The 17,784-nt window shown below is 45.0% G+C and overlaps 1 long non-coding RNA gene across 1 annotated transcript; it reads right to left on the reverse strand.

Annotated features, from left to right (window-relative positions):
* Nucleotides 1-307: 307 nt before the first annotated feature.
* Nucleotides 308-17,163, reverse strand: LOC104138963 (uncharacterized). Its single transcript, XR_011143913.1, has 3 exons — nucleotides 17,007-17,163; nucleotides 1,990-2,066; nucleotides 308-1,178 (listed from the first exon to the last, which is right to left on the reverse strand). It is a non-coding gene; the product is annotated as an uncharacterized lncRNA (long non-coding RNA).
* Between the last annotated feature and the right edge of the window lie 621 nt (nucleotides 17,164-17,784).

Raw genomic sequence — 17,784 nt, forward strand, 5'->3', positions numbered from 1 at the left:
CACCTGTTTTCTTATGTTTTAGGCTATAAATTCCTCCCAGGAGAAGAGGTAAGAGTTTTTTTTCTTACATAACTGTGTGCACATAATGACTTACACAATGAGATCCTGGTCCCTGATGGGGGTTCCTGTGGTAGTGCCTATAGGAATAATAATAATAATCTAAACCAGCAGCTGGTGGGAGAGAAATAGAAAAGTTATGTGACTTTCCAGGGGTCACATAACAGCTCAGCGTCAGAGCCATGGAAATAAAATCCCTGCTTGTCCTGTCAGTCCAGTGCTCTGGGCTGGACTGGTTGGAGGACAGCGCGGGATGGTGGTGTTTCCTGATCTGGATTGATTTACAGTCTGTGCAGATCCAGGGAGAAAGAAAGGAATAACATAGATTGCTCCTTGAAACTGTGGATTGCTGTTTTTGCTGTGTTATTTTAAACTCTAACCTTAAAATCCTGTTAACCTTAAATCCTGTTAAACCTAACCTTGTAAATCTTGCTATCTTCTACCCCATACTATTGCAGCTCAGCTAATGTCTTAGCTGCCTTGTGCTTTAAGAAGGCGGCTAGCGGTTGAGGCATTAGCTCAGGAGTTGGAAAAATTGTTTCTTTTCCTAAGTCCTCATTGTTTTCAGAAATCCCTCATGTTACACCAGAAAGTGGCTTTGCTTCTATCTTAGCTACTCACCAGTAAAGCAGGAATGTCTGCTTGTCTGACAAGTGTAAGATAAATATGCCAAAATTTGGGGATGCCCCACATTTCTCAGGTGGGGCACATGGTTTTTACTGTCTTGTATTTTTTCTCCTAAGTGTTTTGCAAATGCCACTTATCACTTTTGGCCAGTCCCTGCCAGGCTGCGGCCAGGCAGCTTAGACCTGCTCCGAGTCCTTTGCCATCAGACTTTGTTCAGCTGTCAACAGGAGCTTATTTGTCTTTGCACACAGTGATTCCCCCTGTCCCTTCTCAGAAATGGGCTGATGCAGCAGCATTGTACAAACGTGAGCCCATCCTATAAAAGTCTTTAATCCTTCAAAGCAAAAGTGAAATGCTCACCTCATGTCAGCTCCTGTCCTTCTGCTGCGCCCTGGTCAGTGAGCTGCTGGTTTCCCATTCCCTTCCTCCCAGGCACACGCACTCAGTGAGCTCCTGTAGAGACAGAGCTTTCTTCATCTTCCCAGCCCCTGGGCCTAGAAAGGGAGTTGCTCTGGGGAATATCACAGCATTTATTATCATTTTTCAAGAGTGTTAAAGTCAACATATGTTTGATGTTAGCTTTGGTGGTGCCAGGATCATATCTATTGACACTGTCCCAAGCTGAGAGAGAGCACCTAGAGTCTCCTGTTATTTACCTACCGCTCACCCAGTGCGACTTTCCCAGGTTTACAAAGGGAAAAGCATGGAAGTGGTTAATCTGACATGGCTGGCAGGCATCTCTCTGCCTGTCAGCTTTACATCCCTCCCAGATGTGGCAACCGATAGGGAAGCCACTGGTGGGAACTGACAAAAGGATACAGAGGAGGCAGATAAGGAGTAGCGTGAAATTGTCTTTTGCTTCCCTGTGAGTGCAAGGGAAGAAATCAGCAGGTGTTTTCAAGGGGCAAATGGCTTGAACTGGACACCAGAAACCCAATTCTCATCTCTCAGGATAGTCTTCCTAAGCCTCTTGTGAACCTAATTTCTTGGCTCTGGCTGGCAGCTCAGTATGGTTGTTGAGTAGATTCAGATATCTGCACATCTGTAAATAATGAACGATAGCAATTACATGTTCTTTCTGAAAGACAAAGCAGTACATTGAATGCTGTTGGCAGGGAGCAAAGCCCAGCAGGACCAAGCTTAGGGCTGCTGGTTTGAGCCATCCTCTCCATTAAAGGGGCACAGTTGTCACAGTGGACTTGTCCGAAATCTGTCGCTTCCAGCTTTTATGGTTCCTTTTGCTTCCACCTCTCTGTGCTGCTTATTCAGGCAAAGTAAGGGCTGACTTACGTTGAAAGCATTTACCTTTCCATTTATTCCTTCCTTCTTTTGGCTCTTCTTTCAGTGCTCCTAAATAAACGCAGCAGCTTTGATCCACCGACCTGCAGAAGAGAGACAGGGAAACTGAGGCACGGGCCGATTTATAGCACTGAAAGCAACACGGTGTCGGTGTGCGAGTGAGCATCAGAAGCAGGCAGAAAGCCAGTCTCTCCTGATTCCTAGTCCTGTGCTCAAACGTTAGCGATGGATGTCATTTCATTTCTGGCAAAATTAATAAATCCTTGCATGTGTTATCCCTGGCACATTTCATACTCATTTTCAGCTCGTGAAGAGCCACGGATAGCCTTCTGCAAAACAGTGGATTTCAGAGCCTGGCTTACCTTTTGCACATTTGGATCCCTTGTGCTTGCCCATCCCAGGACTTGTTTGTATTGTATGTTTAACCCAATAGCATGGAGTAAGCTTGTTTTGGTGCAGTGAGTTCATATGTGGAATTATGCCAAAGCTTAATGAGCAATCAGAAAGGTGAAGGAACATTCAACGTGCTTATTTGTCGCCGCCGCTGCTCCCAGGGGCGTCCTTTAACCCTCTGAGTTCAACGCTGTATTATGCAAGCTTTGTTTTTGTGTTCAGCGGAGCGTGTAATTGTCCCTTTGGTGACTTGAAGAACTCTGAATGTTCAAAGAACATTTGAGGAGTTGGGGGGGAGGGGGAAGGAGGAGGAAACCCAAGCAGATAAGTGACCTCTTTAGACAAGGTTCACATTGATTTCACTTTCTGTTTGGTTTGCATAACTATTGCTAGTATGGGCACCTCTTCCTTCTGCACCAAACTCCAGAACTGCCAGCAGGAGGTTATTTTATTTCTTGGTTGTTGCTAATCTTTGTGCTACGTGGTGGAGCCTTCCAGGCACTGAGCCTGATACTCTTGGAATTAAGTTCTGGCTAAAAGAAGCTAATAAGTGAAAATAATTGGCTTTTTTATCTCCAGACGGAATAAAATTCCCCAGTTCCTCGTGCGATGTTCTGGAATACGAAGTCAGAAAGGCAGAGAACAGTTTGCTTGTGACTATCTAAGAGGATGAAATGAAAGGAGCGCTGTTAGTAATAATACATGTATGCATAAATATGTTTAACGTATATGAAAACGATGATGAGGCTTTTGCCACGTACTACTCTTTCCCTTCCCTGTTGTGTCAGCCAGCAGCAGAGGGCAGCCGCAGTGTCTTGAGGACAGCTGCCGAGGGGATGTGGAAGGTTAATTCTACCCCGTGTTAGGACCGCTGCACCCGTAGCGATGTACCCTGGCCCTCTACAGGCTACAGCAAACAGGAGCTCTAGGAAGGAGGTTGTCTGTGGCCCTGTGAAAGCCCTGGCCTCCTTTCCACATCCCAATGCTGAGCAAAAGTGCTCTAGATAGTTTGTGGGCTGTAATGTGTGCCTGTGTGAAGGGAGAGAGTACAATTTGATGGAGGACCGCTGGATAATATTTTTGCCATGTGTGGGAAGCTACTGTTTTGCTTCTGCCATGGGGATGGATGATTTTGGCTTACACCAGCTCTGCGTGTGGATTAGGAAGATTGCAGCTAACAAGAGCCTTAGCTGGAAGCTAAACACTGGGCAGAAGGGTGGGGGCAGGTCACGTTGTGAAGAGATGGGTAAAGGGACCAGGAGCTCAGATGGGGACATGGGAGCATGGGTGGCAATGGGGTTAGCCATGCTGGCAGAAACCTGGGGAGAGACAGCGCAGCTCTGTGCGTCTGGGCACTCAGAAATGTGGGACATGTAAAAATGGAAGGTTTGGAAAAGAAGATAGAGGGATGTGCTGGCTTGGAGATTTGGCCCCAGACCAGGAACATTGCTGAAGGCAGGGTGGAAGCTCCCTGCTATAGACAAATGCAGCTGTGGTTAAGGTGGTTCTTCAGGGCAGTCTTTGTTCAGGCAATTTAAAAGAAATGTGTAAACTTACACCTGCGAGAAGTGCATTCGTGTGGGTTTGAGCCAAACCCCGTGGAAGTCAAGAGGAATCTTTCCACTGACTTCAATGGGCTTTGAGTCCAGGTCCCCAGCGATTGGTCTGAAGTGACACATAGACTATTTTTGTCTAATAATTTTTTCCTTTATGTATTTTCCAAAAACACCAGAGAGAGAAGAACAAGTTAAAACTTCATCTGTTTTGCTGAAGAAGAACTGAGGGTTATATTATTCGCTGGTATCCCAGGGTTGTCTGTACAGGCTGTGGGCTGCATAGCTGCTAAATTGGGAGGTCCCTCTCCCCCCCCCCTTTTTTTTTTTAATGAGATAAGTAATCTAAGCTATTTACATTCTTGTTCTACAGCTTGAACCGATGGGATGGAAAGATCTCTGGAAATATTAACAAATGTGGTGTTTGCTTGCTTTAGAACGTTACTGATTGCAGTAGGAGTATGAGATAATTTTTTCTAAGTTTGTAGAAACAAATAAGTTCTGCGGCGATCTATGAAACAGGACACGTGCCAGAAGTAGTTTGATGTGATAGCTGGGTTGACTGTGCGTGTCAGTTCAGCCTCCTTGAAGTTCCCTTTGTCTTGACTTTTCTTCATCCGTATGCGGTGTGGGCTCTCCTGCTGTCATCAGTCATCCTGATCAGCGGAGGCCTCCAAAGGTACGATTAAAGTGTTAAACATACAATTCATCTCTGCTGCTGAGCTGGAGAGGATTTAAGAAGTTTGGTTCCTGTTCTGTTGGTATATGTAGTTCTGAGGGACTTCATATTCCTTTCCAGTTGAACACCCCTAGCTGGGTTAGTATATAAACTTTCCTGAGAACGTGTAAAGAAAGCACTGACTGATACACCTTTAGAGACATCATGCAAGAGCTTAACTTAGTTCTCTTTTTTAACAGAAACTTGGATCTCAAGCGCTACTCTTGTGTAATGACAGCTAAGGGAAGGCAAAAGGAAAAACTAACAGACTTACTTTCTTTAGAAATCCTTCAGTAGGCTTTAAAGAGAGGCTTTGCTAACAGCGCCACATATAAGGGAGAAAAGATGACCAAAGCGCTGATGAAAAGCATTTTACATGCAGTCAGTGCAACGTGATAGATGAGTAAGTCAGGACTAGTGGCCTTTCCAGGCAATGTGTGAGGCTGTGTTTTACTACGTGCAATTATTGGGAGTGCAGGTTTAACCCTAGCTGCCTTTCCCAGAGTCGAGGTGTGTGAATGACCAGTGATATTTTGCCTCAGTGAGAGACAGGGGCTCCTCTTACTTGTAGATGGGGGTCTGTGAGAGCTGGGACCCCTCTCTCTTTCCCCAGTTTTAATACTCTACAGGCTAATTTGAATTTACCTGCATGCAAACTGAGTGCTGGTGCCATGGGGTATGGATCTGGGCATTACGGTACAGCGGTGACAACCCTTTCATGTGCTGGCAGGTCCCAAACCTATGCTGCAAGTCCTACTACCAGTTGCACAATGATTTTTACAGTCCGTAGCTGCCTCCTAATAATTTTTGCTAAATCATGGTCTTTGCACATACAGTTTACACTTTCACAAAGTTTTGCAACTCCATCCACAAGAATTTGTCTCTATATTTAATATTTTTTACCCTTTGATTAAAGCCTCTGCTGACAGGACGCTTGGCTAGGGATGCACCAGCTCACAGAGTAGGGTATTTGATGGCAAAAGAAGTGTGTTGTGCTCTGAAAGAGCTATTATTACTGCTTGCGTTTTCAGTCACGGAGCTGGACTTCTGCTTGCTACTTCACAGATTCCAAAACCATAATTACCGGCTGCTGCTTATGCTGTGAAACACTTCATTAAGTCTTTAGAGTCATTAAGAATTTTCAGGAAATTTATGGGAGCCCAGGTCATGTTGCCTGTTTGTTTATATAGCCCAGGATCTGCCAGAAATGTGGCCTGTAGTGTTTCTGTAGTGAAGCCCACGCTCACCCACATCTGCTTAAGAGACTGATGGGAAGAGCCTGTTTCATCTTACGTTGCCCTATCTTGGTTGGAGCTCTCGTGGGCAGTGGGATGCAGCCCTGCATCAAAGAGCGGAGAGTCATTCCAGCAAAATTAAGTGAAGCTGCTGGATTCGGAGCTGCAGCTGCGATTTCTTGCTGGAGACAGCGACCTCTAGAGCAATCAAAATCAGGATGCTTGCGCTGTAAAGTCAGGTGAAGCTGCCATTGACTTCAGTGGCCCAGTGAACTCGGAATGGCTAATAAACCTGGGAACTGGTCCCACGTATTTTAAGGGACTATTGTTTCCTCCTACATTGGATCAAAGGGAGCCTAGGGGAGTTTTGGAATAAAACAGCAGTTTGAGCCAGACAAGGTGTGCCTGTATATAAGATCGTGCTTGACGGATGAGCGTTAGTATTCGGCAGGGTGGCTCAGAGGCGCAATTCGTGACCCTAAGTTTCCTAATCAAATTCGTGTCCTCCTCTTTATTTTTGGAGACAATATTTACACTTTAGGCTGTTCAAATGCCCTGTTGTGCCATGAACGTGTGGCATCCAACATGACTTGCCCAGTAATCACACTGACATGTCTGCCATGCTGAGCCATCTTAAGAATGAAAAGCAAACCTGCTACCTATATGGTGCCGATGTTGCGTAGTGTTTGGGGGTACATTAGGAGTCTGGTTATAAGGGATGTGTTATTACTGACATCAAAAGGAGCTAGATTCTTACTTCTGTGTATTTAAAGCTGGGATCAAGAGTCCCAACCAGCAACATTCAATGTAAAACAACGGTGTCTTGGTTTGCAGAGTGTTCATTTATTACAGGCTTAAAAGCACTTCTGTGATGAAGAAGGCCAGTTGCAATTACAGTCTCTGTAATCATGTACAGCACAGTCTACGGGTATCTTTACTGCAACTAGCTCACTCTGACACAGGTCCAGCATGCTCTGTACTAATGTCAAAGCAGGGGCTGATGGCAGCCCCTACAGAAAGTTTTCTCCCATTTTTTGTGGAGCAGAAAAGGCCAGCGTTTCTGCAAACCAGCCAGTCTAGCGTGGCTGCATTTACACTGTTGTGCGGCTTTGAGGCCAGACTGCGTTACTGATCTCTGGGTGCTCCCTGGGATTTATCTGGCTGGTCCTCTTGGGATGGAGCTGTGGGTCTGCCCTCTGCTTTTGAGCACCCTTAGCAGCAAGAGTGCTTGCTGCAGGCAGATTCGTAGGCTGATTTGTAGCTGATATCCTCTGTCTGTCCCATCTGGGCTGCTTGTTGTGCAGCATCAGGCAGATGCTCCAGGTTTTTCCTGGAGCTTTTTGAGATGGCCTGCTGAAGGTCGACAGCCTGAGCTCAGGCTGAAAGGGAGAAGTCAGCATGTGGCTCTGGATCTTGGGACTGCCCCAAGGTGCTCCAAAGACTCCGAAGGTAAGTATAAAATTGGCACTTGTCCAACAGTATAGGCACAGCTTACAGTATCCTTGTGTTAATGATAATTATAGTCAGCTATGGGCTGGAGCCTATAAAGCTTGTCATCTTCATTTCTCCTTACAGACCAATAGGTGTGTAATGTAGGCCAGTAATGATACTAATTATTACTCATGAATTTCAAGGACGTAAATGTCTGTGCCAGGACAGGATTAGCTAGCTTCTAACTCTCAGACCTTTAATAGGCCACTAGTTTCTCCTTCTCACCAGTGTTAATTGGAACAGCTTTGCTGACACAATGGAAGTGTCTGCAAAAGAAAAGCCGGCTCTGCCTTGGCAGCATGCCTTCAAAAGCTCCAGGCAGGAGGAGGATGAAATATACCATACGCCTCCATTTCCTGGTTTGCAGTATATCAAGATATGGACAGATTTTTCTTTTCTTTTCTTTTCTTTTCTTTTCTTTTCTTTTCTTTTCTTTTCTTTTCTTTTCTTTTCTTTTCTTTTCTTTTCGGATGTGAAAGCAAAGTGAAAAACTAGGTTAAATCAGTCTTGAGGGATGTGAAGCCAGTTCTCAGGAAGCCTATGCAATTATTATGCCTCATCTGAGCCTTCTTGATTGGGAACATGCCTTTAAGAACATGATCAGCCCCAAGAGATCTCCCCCGTAGCCTGGGAATTCCACCCTGTCTGCTGACGAGGAGAGAGGCTGAGCGACAGAAACTTGCCATTCAGAAGGGAAAGCTTTTCTTTTTTCTTTTCTTTTCTTGTTTTTTTGTTTTTGGCAAATTATAACTGTGCACTTTGGATTCTTTTGTCAACCAAATCTAATGGAACTGGCCTGAGCTGAATGGTTGGTCTGTGTGATGCTCAGACTCGCTTTCTTTTCAGGTGCTCATTGCTTGTTTCTACAAGATGACGATTAGCATCTGCCTTTGGGCTCAGAGCAGCTGCGGATGCTGTGCTGTGTTCCTGGCTGGAGGGTGCTTATGGGAGATGTAATTTGTCATATTAGACTGGCTTGAGTTTGGGTCTGAAGAGCTGCCTCCTCAGCCCCTATGTTATCATAGGGGCCCCAGCTGTGGAGCTGTGAAAATAGAGTAGGAACAGGAATGAGGATTTTTTTTTTGCTCTTTTAAGAAGTGGGAAAGGCCTTCAAGGTTTGGCTTTCATACATACTTTTTTCTGTTCTCTGTAAAGAAAGGTGCTAGTTATGGGGATGGAGAGGGGAATACAGAAGTTAACCAAATCTAAAGAGGTAGTGCAGTTCTCAGGGCCAACACTCCTGTGATTTCCTTTGCTTCCCAGTGAAAGTTGTGGACTAGCTGGTCCCAGGCTAGCTAGGAATCAGCTCCTTGAGGGCAATTTTTTTTCCCAGGGTGTTCAAAAAACAGGTTCCCAGATAGAGTATTTTATTGATTTGATAGTCCAATAAAATCCATCCAGATCTGAAATGCCAAGAGAAAAAATAACTCCAGCCACTACAACTGAAAGAATGTGAAACCTTCAGCCTGGCAACTGTTGGAGTGGGCTTCCCTCCCTTCCTCCCCCTGCAGCCCCTGGCCCCAAGGAAATGTCTGGTTTGTGCACAGACACACACACACAAAGACACACACACCACAGCCTTTTCTGTTGGGAAATTTACAGTTTGTCTTTGAGAGTGTCCATCCATTATGGTTTAGTGCAGCTGTTCACGTGAAGACAGCTTTAAACTCTTCCAGAAATTGTTGGCGTACATCTGTGGATGTCTCTCCCGTTACCCCTCGCGGGAGCCCAGGCGAGAGAGGGGACTCCGGTGAACTGGCTTCATCATCTGGGGCAGGAGCAATGTGCTTCCACTGCCTGCACTATCAGGGACCTCAGGGAAGAGCTGGTGGCTCTCGGCACATGTCCCACCCCCACTCCCACCTCCACTCCCCTGTGCATTAAGGCACAAACTATAATTTTCCCAAGCCTGTTGCTTCTGATGGGACCTGTGTGCCTAAGTCACCGTATGTGCTGGAGTACAAATCCTTAGGCCTTTGGTGGTACAAGCATTCAAACAGGGCATGTTAGCATCTGTGTTCTCCAGGGATAACTCCTACGTTCTCCTTGCATCAGTGTGGTTGTTCCCCTGCCACAAAACTCGGAAGGAGGAGACCTGTATGCTAAATAATATTTCCTGTCCCATAGAGTAATTTTATCATAACCAAGTTATTAACATGGCAATAATTTCCCTTTGTCACTTTTGCATCATATGGAGCACTTGTGCAGTCCCTGTTCCTCTCCTACTGGAGTGCCGTGGTCACTGAAGTGTCTGGGGAAGCAGCGCAGGGCTGTGGCGGACCTGGGCAGCACATGGTCGCTTTTAACCCTTGGACAATCCTTGCCCAGGGTATTGTGAGATGAATGTACTTGACATAAGGCTGTAAATTCAGAGTTCAGGTTCTGGGAGAGTTTTGAAGGTGCTGTTAAGGACTGTACAGGGACTTTTGCCACCTCCAGACCAGGCAACAGCCTGCATCGGACTCATGGATGGTCCAGAGGCCGTTGCTGTGGCTTTCAGGAGATGGAGTGCACCAAGAGCGTCTCTCCCTAGGGCAGAGTGTTTGTGCATTTTCACTTGGCCAGAGCCCAAGACGGGCATGATTAGCCCTCAGAAGGGTGCCTCAGGTGTGCTCAGCCCCGTGCTTCAGTGGCCCAAGGCCAGCTGGGATCTCTGAAGAGAGCAGAGCTGCCTCTGATGGTTGGTGAGGTGGCACTGACGTGAGAGGGTGGCAAGGGCAGAATTACTGCAGCCTGTTGAGAGCAGTCAAGATCCCAGAATGGGAAAAATATCGACACCATATAGCCAAGAATTATACTTTAAAATGTAAAGCAATCCAGTCGTTTCTAGCCAGCGGCTTTTCCCCAGCTGTTCGTTTCCAATAGAGTATTATGATCAGTAATTGATACTCTCAGATGTCTCTGCACAATCCCCAGAGAAGAATGGCCAGGGCAATATTTTTTTTCCCAACTTACTGGAAAATTGAGCCCCAGCTGGGGCTAATAAGTGCTTTCATTAAAATACTGATCTTAATCCAAAGCTGAGAATAATGTCTCCTCTGTGCTGCAGCTCTCCTCAGCCCTGACATGGGCTATGCTTTTTAACAAGAAATGAAAGGAGGATAAATAGACACTTTTCGCCCCAACATCATAATAACACCAATGTTAGGTCCCAATGAGGTCAATGTTTTTTTGATCGCACCAGTGGAATGTGTTCTTGTTTTTTCCACGTGACGAGCTCTTTCCAGTGATGGAGACAGGGGTGTATGGCCAGTGTACCCCTCTCTCTTCCTCCTGAATCCGTCCTCCTCTGATGCCCATGGGTGGTCTCATCAGGAAGAAAACGGGGAGCAAGAGTGCTTGTCTGAGCACTGTGTATATGCCAAGACGTGTGTGTTGGACTGCAAGGCAGAGGCAAAACTGTTCCATGGTTTCAACACAAGGGTTCATTTTGTCCTCCCACCTCTTCATTTTCCTCTAGCTAAGGCAGAGAGATTACTACTAATATTTACTCATCCAGAGCTCCTCAGATGGAGAGGTGATTTGCAAACCACATCTTGAAAGGTCAGAGGATTTTTTCCCATTCTCATGCTACCAACATGCAAAGAAAGAAGGGCGATCTCCCCTTTTTTTTTTTTTTTGCTTGGGAAGAGGCACTCTCAAGGTGGTTTGCAAGTAAGGCTAGCTGAAATCTTTTGCACGTGCATCAGGTTTAAAACAACATGGAGCTGATGGCTATTTGAGGATTAGCTACTGTGACTCATTCCTGGAGTTAGAATACCTGTCCTGGTGTTCCAGTGATGAATGCTATAGGTATGCCTAGATATCTGGTCAGATGAAGTACTGATAGCTTAGGTGTGTTCTGAGGAACAGCTGAACTGTGGGATGCTTCCGTGAAATGACCCATGGATTCCTCTTTCTTTCATCCATTATCTCTCACTGTCCAGCCTTAAGGGTATAGTTTTGCTTGTGGGGAAGAATGGGTCGTTTCAGGTAGCAGGATTAGAAAGCAAAGTGCATAAAAGTAGAGAATTCCTTAGATGCCTCTGAAAACACGTGATCATTCCCATTTGCTCCCTGAGGTGTCATACAGCTTTGGGGAAAATTTGTAACTGCTTTATTAAATGGCTGCAGCACAATTTCTTCTTCTCCTTAATGAACCTAGGATGCCCTTCCTCAACATCAGCACCTCTTTTCCTCGCTAGCTGTCCGGTAATAGCAAAGGACCAGACTTTGACAGTTGCGCTGACAATAGATTGCACCTGATTCAATAAGAACTCCCCTTGACTTCATGGAGACTGTTCATTAATAGTGTTCAGTGTGGTTAGGGGGTTTGGATTCTGGGTGCTGCTTTGCAGATATAATGCAAAATAACACAAAACAAATTCGTACCTGATAAAAGCAGCTTCAGAGAACACTGGAGGCCACTTCTAATGTGAAGGACCAGTTCTCCCTCTTCAGTTCATTTCACTGAAAAGTGTTATTTAATCTCATTACAGATCATGGATCCTTTCTGGATCGTGGATTTCTTGACTTGTGAAATCCTGTCAAGTCTTAAATGTAAGGATATTACATCTTGTGTGCTGGTTTTATGCTGTCATTCTCCTAGGTTTTTACAGAGTTGGGAACATTTTATGATTTAGTGCTGAGCTCTCACAAAACCTGTGGATTTTGATCTACACTGGCTATTCTCAGGTAACTGGGAAGCGTCAGGCCCATTTGACAAAGACAATAGTAAAACCATAGTTAAAAAAAAATTAGTTTCAGGAAAGAGTTTCATTTGTACACTTGAAAATAAGTTGAAAATACAGAGATTTTGCTGCAAGTCTGAAACATTTCACTGCTTAGTAAAACCTAAACTTGGAGTTGGGGTTAGAGATCACAGCCACTGGAAACCACTTTCTTGAAGTGCACCCAGATATAAACTGATCTGGAGCCCAAGGGCACTGGGACTCCTCCAGGTGCTCCCCATGCTCAGAAGGTTGCACCCAGGTCTGGCACCGTAATTTCCCTCTAGCTTACAACACCCTGTCCAGATTTTCATTCCCCTGTTTAAAAATATGCCTGCACATTTATCTCTGCCTGTCGTATCACCTTGTATTTAGTCTGTAGGGTCTTCAGGGCAGCACGTGCCTTGTTTGTCTGGGGAGCACCCAACACATCTAAAGCTGCTCTGCGACGCTGCCACCACATCATGCCCTTGATCTAGGGTTCCTAAGTCCTGTTTCAGAGGATGCAGGCGGTCTCCTCTTGCCATTACAGGGTGTGCTGCAGTGAGTATCCCCAGCACAGCTCTGCCCTGCTGCCAGCTGAAATCTGTTCAGCTTCCCAACCAGCTGGAGAAGGACAAGCCATCCATTTAGATTGCACTTAACCCTTTATAAACCGGGAAGCCAAGAATAGCAGAGAGAGGGGTTGGCAGACTCCCCTGTGGGTTAAGAAGGAGCTATTTGTTCTTGTAATTACTTGCCTAGGAGAGGGGTCTGTTTGACAGTGCTTTCCTGCAAAGCATCATGTTTGCCCTGAGGCCAAATAAAACCTTGGTGCAAACTTCTGCCCAACAAGAAGAAAAGGCAACTCAGAGGGAGTTTATGTGAATAAAAAGGCTGTAGTTGTTTCAAAGCATCCTTTGTGCATCAAGGAAGTGTGATCTCTAATGTGTTAGATGCCTAAAAGGCTCTTTAGTGTACAGGAATAGACACAAAAGTGGGCAGGTTTCCCCTCCCCTTCACTAAGGGTTTGTAATGCTGTTTATGTCAGACCCCTCTACCACAGTTGCTCCATTGCCTACCCTGTAGATTCCCTGATACACGTTTTGAGAGATGTCAGTGCTGAAAACTGGCTTGCTCCTTTCCCTGTGCAAAGCTGGCCAGGAGCTGTGGGTAGCTAGTGGGATCAGGTACTCTTTGCTAGTTGTTTCCCACAAATACAATGGCTGGGATGGCTGACAGCAATTTGGGCAGAGTGGCTGCTGCTTTGCTGGTAATTGTGGCTTTTGGGTTTTGTGTTACCCACTGACTAATCCTCTGCAATCTCCTCAGATTTCCAAAGCTTAGTTAAAGTCAGACTGTCCATACTCCTACTTTCTTTGCACTGTGATGCTGAGATTCAGCTTTTGTATGGTAGGGGCACATTTCACTGCACGCAGACCTGATCTCTGCTAGAACTCCTGGGACAGGGACACTGTCAGCAAAGTTCAAAATGTAAAAGTTTGGACAAGTTACTCATGATTTCGGAGGTTTTCTTTCTTTTCTCTCGTTTTTTATTTTCCTTTCATCAGTCCAAGAACATTCACATTCTCTCTCTCTTTATTTTCCCCTCCATTGCCAGGGCTGCAGATAAAAGTCTGTCTCTGTTTTTCTATCATCTCCTGTAACAAATACAACTAGCTAGCAGGTAGAAGTATCATTGCCCTCTGTGGGATACAGTCTGCATTGCTCAGCTGTGTCCCACAGGCTGCGTCGTGTCCAAGGCCAAGGGAATTGCAGTTAGTGGGGCAGGGGCGTGTTTTTGGAGCAGGCAGACCTGAGTTCTCAGTCAGCATCTGCTGTGACAGTCGGAGTAGCTGTGATGTCCTGATCCCGGATGAGAGTGGAGACCCTGTTGGAAATGTAGGAAGCAAAACAGAATCCTGGTCTCTCCGAAATTATACCAGCTCTGAGGGGTAACAAACTGTATTTTGCTTTTGGTCAGAAAATTCTGTGTCTTTGACTTGAAGGCACACAAGGAACAGGTGCACTGTAAGGGGAAACAGCAGTTAGTGGCTAAAGTAAAGCCCCTGGACACTGAAAGATGACTTTTGCAGGTTTTCAACCTCTTTCTTATTTCCCGAGTTATTTCATGTGAAAGACATGTTTCTTCCTTCCCTTGTGCAAGGACCTGAACTGAAGCTAGCATAGCATATACAGATCGGGCAGGATGCCTACAGCTGCCCTGGCTACTTGAGGTCTTCCAAGCCTGTGCTGCTTTGGAGCCCTGGAAGTGAAAGATGCTTCATGTACCGATAGTTGTCCCAGGTTGATATAACTACTACTTTTTTGGGTTCAGTGAAATGCTCGGTGGAAGATAACAACTGGGTCAAATCCTATTCTCTTTTTTACATGAAAGTAATCGAGGTGGTCACTTCACTGGCTGCTTCAGCGTAAGCTATTTTCTGTCTGAATAAGCAGAGATGACCTACAGTTTCTGTTGTCTTTGAAGACCAGGTGACTTGGTGGCTGAGTGTCCCGATAAAAAAACCTTCAAATTCAGCTGTGCATAGACTTTTGAAGACATTTGGCTAGGTAAGACTTCATCTGCTTGTGCCAAAGTCAAAGCAAGTGTAGAGAATAATTACAAGGAGAAATAATTTAAATGAAATAAAATGATGGGCCTCATACTGATAGCAAATTTTTGAGGACCTCTAAAGGATTTTTCAAATGAATGTTTAAAAGATTGGATGAACCTTTTGGCTAATAACCAACCTGATTAAATTCTCCCTGTTTTTCAGTTTTACTGCTTCCACAGTCTTTTAATCAGATTTTCTGTTTATATTTATAAGATTTTGTCCGTGGTTAGTTGTAAACTGTTTATTTCCATTCCCAAAGAGCTCTGGTTCTCTTAGGACTCTCTTTTCTCCAGGAAAGGTTGTAATTTCTTCTGCTGAAGAGACCTTTCTAGCACAGAAGTGATTAGGTTGCTATACTAGCTTTGTTTCTGGATTATGTTTTCAGACACTAAATACAAGCTTTTTATGTCTCAGCTCCCTTTTCTATGTATTAGAAAATCTGTGCTTCAGATGGATAGAGGTGGATACTGTGTAGCTTAAATACTTAGCTCTCATAAAGCACATTAGGATTCATTGATGAATCATTGTTTTCAAGAGTGGAAAGAATTCTTGATACACCTTGTGTTACGTTGTCTTTTTCATAAAAGAGAGTATATACTTTTTCTTACATTGAAATAGAGCTCTAAAAATCTTTGCTTTTCTGTTTTTTTCTTAAGGTTCGTTTACATCCCCCTCTGTCTCTTGTTAGAGACCTATAATGTAATCCTCATTTATAGTACTGAGGTTAAAGAAAAGTAAGGCTAGAGCTGCTCTTGAATACTACATTAAAAGGTTTTCAGTGTAGCTTACCAGTCTGTAAGAAAACATTGTTTGCATGGAACAGCCATTTTTAGAGTGAGGTCTGTGCTTTGAAACCCAGAGTTAATCAGAGTTTCAAAAGCTGCATCTGGATAGGTTCCCAGCATTTCGGAGCTGAGGTGTGCTCAGATCAATGATATGGCTTCAGGTCCTGCTGCAGTTGAAACCCTTCAAGGATACACTTTCTTCATCCCAATAGACTCTATGCTATGAATAGGATCAGTCTATACTGATGGAATTTGGCCTTTTGTCAAGATTCATATAATAAAGGAGGCTGGAAGATTTTGGAGGGAGATTTTCCACTGTGCTAGGCACAGATGGTGGCTTGTTCCAGTAAGGAGACAGTACAGGAAGAAGAGAGGGGCCAGGTGGTTCATCACCAAGTTGCTGGGTTAGTTTGTAGGCGAATGTGGCCTCATTTCAAGGGGTTCAGCATTCCTGTTGGGGTGAAATCACCCCAACCTTATACTCCCAGTGTCCATGTCTTTCATGAGAACTGGTCCTTAACAGATCCTCTTTTGCTTTTCGTGGCTGTGGTCAGATACCCAGCAGTGATGAGCTGCTTTTCTGTATTTACTTTATTTGTCACGTTGGGTTGGCAGTATTGAGTGCTGCAATTGACTGAGCAGCCGAGCTGGCGGCAGGAATGTCCAGACAGGCCATGAACAGCAGCTTAATGTATGTGCAGGTATGGTATGTATTTATATCTGAATGCATAGTCTGTGTGTGTGTGCACATGTGTTCCTGGGAAAGTTTTTGAGTGAGCGGCTAATGCATCTCAATTACACTCCAGTCTGGAGGAACAGCCTTGCTAAAGAATTGAAAATCTGTAAAGAATCCACTGAGGTTAAAAACACCATTTGGTTTCCTTCGCCAGAGGGACGCTCATCAATATCTCTTTCTGTTAGTATCAGAGGGTTAAAGCCTTGGCAACATTTGCAGCCGCCAGATGCAGGCAGAGTTCAGATGCCGGCAGAGTTTTTGTGAAAGGCGATTTCATTGCTGCTGGGTTAATGCCCCAATTTTGTCTGACACTGCAACTTTCTTAAAAGCGGCGAAAAAGAGATTGGTGCACAGACTGCTGGCTCTTTCACTTTGCATATGTCCTGTGAATGAACTGGATTCGTTTTTATCTGTGTCAAGATGGATTTCCTTAGAATTCACGCCCCACTTGGGATCGCATGAAATTGTGGGTTCCCTGAAGCAAAGGGACTGGTGCTTTGGTATTTATACTACATCTCCGGGTAGCACACAGTGCTTCATGAGCAGAGATGTTTGCTGTAATGCAGCTGGAGGAACTGAGGCACGGGGAGAAGTGATTTCCTAAGTTGGTCTTGCTCAATTCACATGTGGTAGAGGAGGAGGGAATCCTAACCCAGCCCTAAGCCCTCTTCCGCTTCAAGCACTGAATCCATTTCTGTCTCTTGCTAATACAGGACACTCCCTCCCAGAGCCAGTAATAGAATAGATTTTTTCAGAGACCCGCTGTACGGCTCAATCCTGCCTCTTAAAAATTTAAAGCGACTTACCCAAGGTTACGCAGCAAGTCTTTGGCTTCACGCTAAGTGATTGAAATGCCCCTGATTGCGTGGTTGTTGTATTCCCATCTCTGCAGCGAGGAATTTCCTCTGGTGCTTCTCAGTTCATTAGCGTGCTGCTGTCTGACGCCACAAGCCTTTACCAGCTGCTTCCAGCCCGTGCTGCCGCAGGGGCTGTGCAGCACAGACGGGGACACCTGGTCAGTGCAAACTCCCTGCTCCTCAGGGGTTTTGCAGCCCAACCATAGACATCTGCTCTGAGCTGAAAGTTGGCACTAGAAGGGTTTTGGCCTTGGAATGAATATATTTACTTTGTACAGAATTTTTGTGAAGGAGCCTAGGACAGAGAAGCCCAACAATCTATTTAGTCTAGTAACAGCAGAGCATGCCAGTGCTTCTGAAAGACCCCCCTCCCCACCAGTGCAGCTGGTTACTTGTATAATACTTTCCAGTCGGAGGGGAAAAGAAGATACTTTATTCTTCCCTGTTGATCATCCTTGCCCCACAGCACTAGTTTTGTCTGGCGTGGCAAAGTATCTTGCAGGTCAGTGGAGAGAAAAAAAAAAAAGAAAAAAGAAAAAAAACCAGAACAAAATCTTTTTTTGGTTCTAAAGAAACAAAGGTATTTCCAAGCAGTTGTGGAAAAAGCTTGCTCTCCAGGATAATTTCTATTCCTCTTAACAGGCTGCAACAATCTCTCAGTGTTGCTGCCTTTTGCCAGTCACAGCTAAACTTCAATGCGTACTGCTGAAGGCTTTTCTTTTTACAG

Source organism: Struthio camelus, chromosome 13 (genome assembly GCF_040807025.1).
Source record: "Struthio camelus isolate bStrCam1 chromosome 13, bStrCam1.hap1, whole genome shotgun sequence".
Taxonomy (NCBI): Eukaryota; Metazoa; Chordata; class Aves; order Struthioniformes; family Struthionidae; genus Struthio; species Struthio camelus.